At 44.9% G+C, this 12393-nt stretch overlaps 1 protein-coding gene across 3 annotated transcripts in view; it reads left to right on the top strand.

The window, feature by feature from the left end:
* Positions 1-10325, top strand: part of cd164l2 (CD164 sialomucin-like 2) — a 405638-nt gene extending 395313 nt beyond the window's left edge. For all 3 annotated transcript variants that reach the window (XR_013580075.1, XR_013580074.1, XR_013580073.1), the window contains one exon: positions 10313-10325. The gene's annotated coding sequence lies outside the window, so the exon portion shown is untranslated. The remainder of the gene's footprint in view (positions 1-10312) is intronic.
* Positions 10326-12393: the final 2068 nt, after the last annotated feature.

The raw sequence follows: 12393 nt of genomic DNA, 5'->3' as shown, positions 1-12393 counted from the left end.
CCCGTTTTGTCTGCTGCATTTCTCTGCCACCGTCACCTGCACCTCTCCTCTATTCAATTAGAACAGCAGCCTGACTGATTTTGTGACTTCACTAACATGATATGTGCTTAATGCATGGAGAGATATTATGGCCCCAGATTTTGCTGTATTAATAACTGTGAGGCTGTCGTGGTCATCGTAATTACTGTCAAAAACTGCCAGTAACTTATGGTGTTCGCACACCCACAGCAACCTGGAAATCTGGGAGTTGTTCTTCGAGATACTCTACTCCTTCACAGGGCGCACTGCAGCAGTCACTGTTTAAAAATAAGAGGTCACCCGTTTAAAACAGAGATGAGGCGAGTTTTTTTTCACTCAGAGGGCCATGAGTCTTGGGAACTCTCTTCCTGAAATGACAGTGGAAACAGAGTCTTTGAATGTTTTTAAGGCAGGGGTGGATAGTTTCTTGGTAAGTCAGGGGGGGATGATAGGCCCTCGGGGGTAAGCGGGATGCAGATTTCTGGTCACTATCAGATCAGCCATGATCTTATTAAATGGTGGATCAGGCTCAAGGGTCTGAATGGCCCATTCCTGCTCCTTGACCATAAGTTCATATGTTCTTCGATAATAGAATCTACAGAGAAATCACTTATGAGGCAGGAGAATAATCTAATCGCTATTATCACTGTAAAGACTGATATAAAACCTAATCCTTGTTCAGTCAAGAATAACTAGTTCCTTCACCGTGCAGTAAGTCATGATTACTTTTGAACAACATCTCTGGCTCTGAAAAGCAATTCTGTGTGCCTGGAGTCTCGCTTCCTCAGAAGGAAATAAATGCAGATTTTTAAAAAGAAATGAAAAAAAGATTTTTTTCATTTTCTATGAAGTTCCTGTCTTAATTCCATGTATGTGTCTCGATCTTTACTTTGCTTTCTGTACAATGATTTCAATGTGATTTATGTTTTCTGATTTTTTTTTTACTCCTTGCTTTGCTGTCTATGGGGAACTTTCAAATTGATTGGTTGCTCAGACACTCTGCTGTTTCCTTGGCTCACGAATGCCACAGGTTCCCTGTAGCGGTCGCTGTATTCAACCTAATGCTGGAAGTGAGAAAGCTTTTGCTGACAAAACTGCAACGCTTTGTGAGAAGCTGGTTTCGAGGTAAATGGCGAGTGCTGTTCCTTTAGCGCTGAGCAATGGAGTTATCATTTTCCTGGAAGGGGCGGGGTGGGGGGGGGCGTGGGGGTGGGTTATCCACCAAACTTGGCTTATAATCATCTGAGACTTGGCTTTTACAATAATACTGATGGACAGGAAATATCTGAACCACTATTTAGCCAAGTTGAATTGCAAGTGAACTGGAGTTCTTCTAGCCAATTGAAAAGCTTTTAATTCATTTGCTTAGCATTAAGCCACCTGTGCAATCTTCACATTATCACTAAGGCCTGTAAAATGCATCTGAGCTTCAGGTTTGATGAGTATTTACATGACTAGCTGCCTGTCCATGATGTGCTGCTTAACCAGTTAAAAATGAATGAAAGTGAATAATAAACTTTGCTTTTACCTTTGGTAAAATGTGCTTCTTGTACCTTGAATGGATTTCAGACTAAGTCATGTTGCGCTACAACTTTCCTCAACAACACTGTCTTCCCAGTCTGTTCCTGGTAGTGGATCTACATCGCAACATCCCTGGCACGCAGTCAGCAGAAGTGAATGTACCACGAGTGTGCAGTTAGGAAAGTGCCCTGCTTAATTTCATCCCACCCTTCTCAGGATGGAAATATTCAATTTGAGGGAAGTTCTTAATGAAGATCAGTTAAGGAGGCTCTGCGGTTTGAAGCCAAACAGTACAAGAGTCCAGGATGGTCCCTCGCTTTCTTTAAAAAATCCCAGATATGTTCTAACTCTAAACATTATTCCCTTGTGGCAGCTGCTTTCTTTCACATTTCCCTTTTTTAATCGCCATTCACGCAATCACAGAATCACGCAGTGCAGAAGAGGCCCTTCGGCCCATCAAGTCTGCACCGACATGCAAGAAACACCTGACCTACCTACCTAATCCCACTTACCAGCACTTGGCCCATAGCCTTGAATGTTATGACGTACCAAGTGCTCATCCAGGTACTTTTTAAAGGATGTGAGGCAACCCGCCTCCACCACCCTCCCAGTCAGCGCATTCCAGACCGTCACCACCCTCTGGGTAAAAAAGTTTTTCCTCACATCCCCCCTAAACCTCCTGCCCCTCACCTTGAACTTGTGTCCCCTCATGACTGACCCTTCAACTAAGGGGAACAGCTGCTTCCTATCCACCCTGTCCATGCCCCTCATAATCTTGTACACCTCGATCAGGTCGCCCCTCAGCCTTCTCTGCTCCAACGAAAACAACCCAAGTCTATCCAACTTCTCTTCATAACTTAAATGTTTCATCTCAGGTAACATCCTGGTGAATCTCCTCTGCACCCCCTCCAGTGCAATCACATCCTTCCTATAATGTGGCGACCAGAACTGCACACAGTACTCCAGCTGTGGCCTCACCAAGGTTCTATACAACTCCAACATGACCTCCCTACTTTTGTAATCTATGCCTCGATTGATAAAGGCAAGTGTCCCATATGCCTTTTTCACCACCCCACTAACATGCCCCTCTGCCTTCAGAGATCTATGGACACACACGCCAAGGTCCCTTTGTTCCTCAGAACTTCCTAGTGTCATGCCGTTCATTGAATACTTCCTTGTCAAATTACTCCTTCCAAAGTGTATCACCTCACATCCGTTCAGGGTTAAATTCCATCTGCCACTTATCTGCCCATTTGACCATCCCATCTGTGTCTTCCTGTAGCCCAAGACACTCAACCTCACTGTTAACCACCTGGCTAATCTTTGTGTCATCCGCAAATTTACTAATCCTGCTACCCACATAGTCATCTATGTCGTTTATAGAAATGACGAATAACAGGGGACCCAGCACAGATCCCTGTGGTACGCCACTGGACACTGGCTTCCAGTCACTAAAGCAGCTTTCTGTCATCACTCTCTATCTCGTACAACTAAGCCAATTTTGAATCCACCTTATCAAATTACCCTGTATCCCATGTGTATTTGCCTTCTTTATAAGTCTCCCATGTGGGACCTTGTCAAAGGCTTTGCTGAAATCCATATAAACTACATCAACTGCACCACCCTCATCTACACACCTGGTCACCTCCTCAAAAAATTCAATCAAATTTGTTAGGCATGACCTCCCTCTGACAAAGCCATGCTGACTACCCCTGATCAAACCTTGCCTCTCCAAGTAGAGATAAATTCTCTCCTTAAGAATTTTCTCCAATAGTTTCCCTACCACTGATGTGAGACTCACTGGCCTGTAGTTCCCTGGCTTATCTCTACAACCCTTCTTAAATAGCAGAACCACATTAGCTGTTCTGCAGTCCTTTGGCACCTCCCCCGTGGCCAGAGAGGAATTAAAAATTTGGGTCAGAGCCCCTGCGATCTCCTCCCTTGCCTCCCTCAGCAGTCTGGGACACACATCATCCGGACCTGGAGATTTGTCCACTTTTAAGCTGCCAACACCTCCAATACCTTGTAACCCCTTTATCAATTTGTTCAAGAACCTCTCAGTCTCTCTCCCCGAGTTCGATACCTTCATCCTCATTCTCTTGGGTGAAGACGGATATGAAGCATTCGTTCTACACTCTACCAATGTCCTCTGGCTCCACCCATAGATTTCCCCCTTAGTCCCTAATGGGCCCTACTCTTTCCCTGATTATCCTCTTCCCATTGATATACTTATGGAATATCTTGGGATTTTCCCTACTTTTACCAGCCAGAGCTTTCTCATATCCCCTCTTTGCTCCCCTAATTGCTTTCTTAAGCACCACCCTGCACTTTCTGTACTCCACTAATGCCTCCACTGATTTGCTCCCCTTATACCTGCTAAAAGCCTCTCTTTTCCTTCTCATCGTATCCTGAGTATCTCTGGTCATCCATGGTTCTCTGGGCTTGTTACTCCTTCCTATCACCCTAGAGGGAACATGTTGAGCCTGTAACCTCCCCATTTCCTTTGTGAATGCCCCCCACTGCTCCTCTGTAGATTTCCCCACAAGTAACTGTTCCCAGTCTACTTTGGCCAGATCCTGCCTTATTTTAACAAAGAACAAAGAAAGAACAAAGAAAAGTACAGCACAAGAACAGGCCCTTCGGCCCTTCAAGCCTGCGCCGATCATATTGCCGGTCAACTAAAACATTTTGCACTTCCGGGGTCCGTATCCCTCTATTCCCATCCTATTCATGAATTTGTCAAGCTGCCTTTAAAACATCACTATCGTACCTGCTTCCACCACCTCCTCTGGCAGCGAAATCCAGACACTCACTACCCTCTGCATAAAAAACTTGCCCCGCACATCTCTATAGTTTTCTCCTCTCACCTTAAATCTATGTCCCCTAGTAATTGACTCTTCTACCATGGGAAAAAGTTTCTGACTATCCACTCTGTCCATGCCACTCATAACTTTGTAAACTTCTATCAAGTCGCCCCTCAATCTCCGTCACTCTAGTGAGAACAATCCGAGTTTCTCCAACTTCTCCTCATACTACTAACCTCCAGACCAGGCAGCATCCTGGTAAACCTCCTCTGCACCCTCTCCAATGCCTCCATATCCTTCTGGTAATGTGGTGACCAGAATTGCACGCAATATTCCAAGTGTAGCCTAACCAAGGTTCTATACAGCTGCAGCATGACTTCCCAGCTTTTATACTCAATACCCCTGCCAATGAAGGCAAGCATGCCATATGCCTTCCTGACTACCTTATCCACCTCCGTTGCCACTTTCAGTGACCTGTGGACCTGTACACCCAGATCCCTCTGCCCGTCGATGCACTTAAGGGTTCTGCGATTTACTGTATAATTCCTGCCTGTATTAGACCTTCCAAAATGCATTACTTCACATTTGTCCGGATTAAACTCCATCTGCCATTTCTCCACCCAAGTCTCCAACCGATCCATATCCCGTTGTATCCTTTGACAATCCTCTTCACTATCTGCAACTCCTCCAACCTTAGTGTCGTCTGCAAACTTACTAATTAGCCCAGTTACATTTTCCTCCAAATCATTTATGTATACTACAAACAGCAAAGGTCCCAGCACTGATCCCTGCGGAACTCCACTAGTCACAGCTCTCCATTCAGAAAAGCACCCTTCCACTGCTACCCTCTGTCCTCTATGACCAAGCCGATTCTGTATCCATCTTGCCAGCTCACCTCTGATCCCATGCGACTTTACCTTCTGCACCAGTCTGCCTTGAGGGACCTTGTCAAAGGCCTTAATGAAATCCATGTATATAACATCCATTGTCGATCATCTTTGTCACTTCCTCGAAAAACTCGATCAAGTTAGTGAGACATGACCTCCCCTTCACAAAACCATGCTGCCTCTCACTAATACGCCCATTTGCTTCCAAATGGTAGTAAATCCTGTCACGAAGAATCTTCTCCAATAGTTTCCCTACCACTGACGTAAGGCTCACCGGCCTGAAATTTCCTGGATTATCCCTGCTACCCTTCTTAAACAATAGAACAACATTGGCCATTCTCCAGTCCTCTAGGACCTCACCTGTAGCCAGTGAGGATACAAAGGTTTCTGTCAAGGCCCCAGCAATCTCCTCCCTTTCCTCCCTCAGTACTCTGGGGTAGATCCCATCTGGCCCTGGCAACTTATCCAACTTAATATTCTTCATGAGCCTAACACCTCCTCTTTTTTGATCTCAACATGATCCAGGCTATCTACACACTCTTCCCTAGACAAATCGACCGCTAAGTCCTTCTCTTTGGTGAATTCTGATGAGAAGTATTCATTTAGTGTCTTTCCCATTTCTTCTGGCTCCACACACAGATTCCCACCTCTGTCCCTGAGTGGGCCCACCCTTTCCCTGGCTACCCTCTTGCTTTTTACATATGTATGAAAGGCCTTGGGATTTTCCTTAATCCTGGTTGGCAGCGATTTTTCATGACCCCTTTTAGCCCTCCTGACTCCTTGCTTAAGTTTCTTCCTACTTTCTTTATATTCTCCACGGGCTTCATCTGTTCCCAGCCTTCTAGCCCTTATGAATGCTTCCCTTTTCTTTTTGACTAATCTCACAATACCCTTCGTTATCCAAGGTTCCTGAAACTTGCCATGCTTATCCTTCATCCTAGCAGGAACATGCCGGTCCTGAATTCTTATCAACTGGCGTTTGAAAGCCCCCCACATGTCAGTTGTTGATTTGTCCTCAAACATCCGCCTCCAGTCTAGATTCCTCAGTTCCTGCCTAATATTGTTATAATTAGCCTTCCCCCAATTAAGCACCTTAACCCGAGGACTCCTGTTATCCTTATCCACCAGTACCTTGAAACTTACTGAATTATGGTCACTTTTCCCAAAATGCTCCCCTACTGAAACTTCAACCACCTGGCCGGGTTCATTCCCTAATACCAGGTCCAGTATTGCCCCTTCCCTAGTTGGTCTACCTACATATTGTCTCAGGAAGCCCTCCTGGATGCACCTTACAAATTCTGCACCATCCAAACCCCTGGCACTAAGTGATTCCCAGTCAATACAGGGAAAGTTAAAATCACCCACCACAACAACCCTATTGCTTTTACATCTTTCCAAAATCTGCCTACATAACTGTTCCTCAATTTTACTAAAATCCACTCTCCCCCAATCTAAAACTTTTTTTTGCAACTTGTCTATTTCTTTGTCTATAACAAGCTTAAACTGTACCATGTTGTGGTCGCTATCACTAAAATGCTCCAGCAGCACCTCAGGCACCTGTCCAGCTTCATTCCGCAGAATTAGGTCCAGCACTGCACTATCCCTTGTTGGACCCTCTACATATTGACCAAAAAGGTTCTCCTGTACACATTTCAAGAAATCCACTCCATCCAAGCCCTTAACACTATGTCTATCCCAATTAATGTTGGGAAAGTTGAAATCACCTAATACAATTACTCTCTTGTTATTGTTTTTACACACCTCCGCAAATTGTGCACATATTTGCTCACCAACTTCTCGCTGACTATCTGGGGGTCTATAATAAATGCCTAACAATGTGGCTGCCCCTTTTTTATTCCTAAGCTCTACCCACAAAGCTTCATTCGATGCCCCCTCCAAGATATCACCTCTCCTTACTGCAGTAACTGACTCCTTAACTAATAATGCAATTTCTCCTCCTCTTTTACCCCCTCCCCTGTCTCGCCTGAAGATTCTATATCCCGGAATGTTGAGCTGCCAATCCTGAACCTCCCTTAATCACGTCTCAGTGATGGCTGCTATATCACAATTCCACATGTCAATGCTCACCCTTAACTCATCTGTTTTACCTGTCATACTCCTGGCATTAAAGTAGAGGCCATCCAGCCTTGCCTTACTCTCTTGAAGCTTATTGCAGCTGTACTTACTCTGACTTGATTGTTTTACTGTATTATGATGTGTCCCTATTCTGCTAACATTCTGTGTCCCCTCACCCTGCCAAATTAGTTTAAACTCCTCCCAACTGCACTAGCAAACCCGCCTGCAAGGATGTTAGTCCCGCTCTGGTTCAGATGTAGACCGTCCCACTTGTACAGGTCCCATCTTCCCCAGAAACGGTCTCAGTGACCCAGGAATCTAAAACCCTCCCTCCTGCACCAACTCTTAATCCATGTATTCATCTGCGCTATTCTCCTATTTCTGTGCTCGCTAGCACGTGGCACTGGGAGTAATCTAGAGATTATAACCCGAGCGGTCCTGCTTTTCAGTCTACTGCCTAACTCCCTGAATTCTTGATGCAAAACCTCATCCCTCTTTTCTACCTATGTCATTGGTACCAACATGTACCACAACCTCTGCCTTATCACCCTCCCCCTCAGGATGCCCTGCAGCCGTTCAGTGACATCCAAGACCCTGGCACCAGGGAGGCAACATACCATCCTGGAGTCATGTTGACAGCCACAGTAGCGCCTATCCATTTCCCTGACTGTAGAATCCCCTATTACAATTGCTCTTACTCCCTTCCTCCTCTCCTGTACAGACAGGCTGCTTGTGTTGCCAGAAGCTTGGCTCTGTCTGCACTCCCTGGAGGAACCAGTGCCCTCATCAGCTCCAAAATGGAATTCAGATTTGCGAGTGGGACCCCAGGGGACTCCTGAACTACCTGCCTGTTTCTCTTGGACTGCCTGGTGGTCACCCATTCCCTTCCTTCCTCAAGTTCCTTCATCTGCGGTGTGACCACCTCTCTAAACGTGCTACCCACGATGCTCTCAGACTCACGGATGCTCCACAGTGTCCCCAGCAGCCGTTCCAGCTCTGAAACCCGAGCTTCCAGGAGCTGCAGCTGGACACACTTCCTGCACACATGCTGGTCCCGGGCACTGGAAATGTCCCCGGCTTCCTACATGGAGCACGAGGAGCACACCACAGATTTGAGCTCTCCTGCCATGACCTATCCCTTTAAATGAAACCTTTTTAAATCAATTACTCTAGGGCTCTTCTTTTCTGATCCTCGTTACTACAGAATATACAACCTATAAACCACAAAAAGACCTTAAACTATATGTGGTGAAAGTAGTAAATACTTACCCGACCTTACCCACTACTTACCAGTCATCCCTTTCCCTTGTAGCCTCTACTGCTGCAGCAGGGTAAGACCACACTCTGAAGATTTAAGAAGTTGGGTAGCAAAGAAAAAATGCAAAGAACACCTCTTCCCCTCTGCACCAAATTCCCACTGTGCACCAAATTGCCAATACCCTCACTCATTCTGGCTGTGTCTCACTCAGAATGAGGACTCTCCCCTGCTCGTGTGCAAGCTCATTGATCTTCATTAAGGATTGTAACATTAAGTGTTTCTAATAATAATGACTCAGCAGACTCAATGGCCTGGTATTTGTGATCAACCACAGCGCTTACTACTGACCTTAAAGAAAGCTGCCCGCAAAGATCTAGGGCCAGATTTTTGCTGCTGAGGCAGGTGGCTTGAGTAGGGGACAAGTACCCTGAATTATGTGATTTTCACTCTTGGGGGTGGGTGCAGGATGGAATCAGGCCCACTGGCCCCAGAAGTTGGACATAGGTGGCCACAGGAGTGGGCAAGTGTCCAGGTGGGCTGGTTACAAGGCCTTCCTCAGGTCATTGGGACTTCATCCCTGGGTCTTCAGGAACTGTTGGGCCCTCTATCCCTCACTCTTTGCATGCCCTCATCTCCCCACCCACCACCCCTCCCCCATGGCCCCTCATACCCTCCATGTCATGTCCATAGCCAATCACCCAGTATCCACCATAGGCAGATTTCAGGGACTAAATGGAGATGAAAGAAAATCTTCCAACAAGCTAATACAACTCTCATTCATACACACTTAATAGAACCCATTCAAAGGTTTTAAATCTCCTCAAGCGATTAATCTCTTTTAAAAACAAACAAACTTCTATTCAGACCCCACATTAATGACAACTAATCTTATAATAGCTTCTTCAAACTGTCAATTAAACTGCAAACTCAGAAACCCCTGCCGAGATGGTTTTAGCTTTTGAAACTCAGCCAAGAATTCATAATGGTATAACAACACCCCTTCAGATCATGACATTTATAAAGACATTATCCACCTTTCAAGAGCATTTACATCTCCTCCATCAACTCTTGACTCTTACAATGTGGTGAAGGCTCTTGCAACAGCCAAAATGGGGTCTGTTTAACTCAGCACTGAGTTCCAATGGCTCTGATAAGTTTGAGTTTACCTCCTGTATGAATCATGCCCCATTCCCTTTCACCTACCAGCAAAAATTGGATCTGTCAAAAATGGAGGTGGGACTTATGCATCAGGGTCCTGCCTGCCATTTTTAAAGGTCCACAAAGTCTTCCCGATTCCTCAAAAACCTGGTCCCTAGTGATCTCTGTGGTGTGGATTTCCCTGCTCTCGGTGTTGGTTTGTATCTGACGTCAAGTCAAGGGGATCTCCATGGGTCCAGCAACAGTGATGTCATCAAGCAGGGAAATCAGCCTATCACATAGAAGTAAAGAACTTGTTTTTTTTTTGCAATGTCTTTTTAAGGCAACACCAATGGGATTACTAAATACTGGATCGGTTACACTGACCTTTCACCTCTGAGACCAGAGTTGAGGTCCAGCTGAGATTATTCGATCCGGTCAAGGCTGATTTCCTCTCTCTGTTTAAAATGAGTTCGATTAATGTCAATGGAGTTCCAGCAGAGTCAGATCCACAGCATTAAAACTCTCCGTAATTCAACACAAGTTACCTTCTCAATTAAGAGGACCTAAAGACTGCCTGGAATGGGAAAAGGGAAAATTCATACTCTAAGGGGTGCTTTTCCCAGATTGCAGTGGAGACATATTGTCAGGAAAAACAGACAATATATGACCGTGTTATTTATAACCTAATGCTCTAGTTGCTAATGATAAGTGCTAGTCAATTTATTCCCCATCATCAATACCTCTTACCTTGAAGAATTAATCCTCTTGTATATCATTAGTTTTATATTGAATAGTTAAATGACAAATCTAACAGGACAGTATTGTCACTGTAAAATGCTTTGCAAAATATTTTATGTATACATAGTGAAGGGTACAATGACATGATCACAAGGCACAATTTTTACACAGCCTGCCCACCAGTTGACATCAACACGGAGATTTGCCTGCCTACGTCCCCTCTTTTCCTGCTGTTTTCAATTATATCCTTCTGAGCAGGCGAGAAGGATTCTTGCCAGAAACCACTGGAGTCTTCCATTAAATATGGAGATATTTAACATGCAGGTCAGCTGCTGGTTTCGGGTGGGCAACTAACCCAGAGCATGCAAACGAGGTGCCAGAATTAAACGTGTCTGTCACTACGGAGACAGGGGGCAGGGGAAGTTGTCGCCCTCCTGGCCCCCTCTTCTCCGAGTCACATCCAAGTTAAAATTGAGGCTTTCAAGTTTGTCGTTTTAAATAAAAATCAAATATTTTGAAATTAAAGAGATTAACGCTACAGGGTGGCTGCGATGCAAATTTGCAGTGCGGTGTTGAACACAGCGTCAGGGCAGGATGCTTTCAGTCAACGTGGGAGCTGCATTTGCCTGAAACCTCCTCGAGTCAATACATCTTTTCCTTTCTCTCTTCTGTTCTGAAGTGGTTGCCTTTCACTGTGGTAATGATGCAGGAAATCCTTCAGCAGCATACTCAAGTTTCCTTTTTATTTGGCAGCCCTGATAGGGAGCGACATTTCTGTTACGGGGCATAAGAAAACCGAGGGCTGAAGCTGTGATCACTGGATGTTCAGGCTCACACGCTTTTGCAGAGCAGGTCACTGGATGGTCAGGAGCAGGAATCATGGCTGCTAATTGGTTCTTCTTTTGCCTTTCCAAGTAGGGGCACTGTTCTACTAACCTGATTATTAATAGAAATCAGTCAAATGATGCAAGGGTGTCATCTTTGACTCAAATCTATGTCATGGAAACAGTACATTTATCAGAACAAACTATTTTGACTCATTGCTAAGTTGCTGAGAGGCTTTTTTTATGTTTCCACTGAGCGCTGATTATAATCGCAGACTAATTACTATAATACCAGTTGAGAATAAAGAATGTAAATAGCAAAGTTTAAATCTCACAGCTGAATACTATGTTATTATTGAAAATAAGCGCAAAGAGACGGGAAGTTTTTCTCTTCCCCATTTTCCTCGTTCGTCAAGGCATCATTTGACACATTGAAAATGAAGAAAACTTTCGCACGAAGAAGCTAATTTGCGTGTGATAAAGTCTACTGTAGGTAGCATCAAGTAAGGCTTAATATTCGGAGTTCTGAAGAAGAGTCATATTCAACTCGAAACACATTAACCCTGTTTCTCTCTCCGCAGATGCTGCCAATCCTGCTGAGTTTTCCCGGCACTTTCTGTTTTTATTTAAGGCGTATTGTTCATTAATTCATTCCTGTGTGCTCTTCCTGAAGGCAGGTCCTTGGCTCATTGTCTGCTGATGCTTCCTCCTAAGCCAGTTCTCGTGGCAGTTTTTTGTCAGTGGGGGTTTGCCATTGCCTTCCACTCTTAGGGGCAGGGCAAGGAGGCAGGTCCCAAGTCTGCCACAAAGTCTGAATATTAATAATATGAAAATGGAGGGGTTGGCCTCATGTGGTGAGTCCCTGAATGGTTAGTTTTTGATATCAGGGCTTTTGTATTTTGATGAAATAATTGTTGGTACCAAAATTTTGGAATCGGCAATCTTGGGCGTGGGCCAGTGGTGGATGCATCCCTGATCCTAGATTCAGAGGTTTTTCTGCATTGTGGGTGGGAATCCGTACTATTTTCTGAAGCTTCGTCCTTAAGAGGGAGGGATTTCACTCGAGACGAACATATGAACATACATACGAACATACGAATTAGGCGCAGGAGTTAGCTATTTGGCAC

This window comes from Cetorhinus maximus, chromosome 21 (assembly GCF_964194155.1).
Source record: "Cetorhinus maximus chromosome 21, sCetMax3.hap1.1, whole genome shotgun sequence".
NCBI classification, from domain to species: Eukaryota; Metazoa; Chordata; class Chondrichthyes; order Lamniformes; family Cetorhinidae; genus Cetorhinus; species Cetorhinus maximus.
The sequence above is the reverse complement of the archived record's forward strand: the minus strand, read 5'-3'. Positions and strand labels throughout refer to the sequence as shown.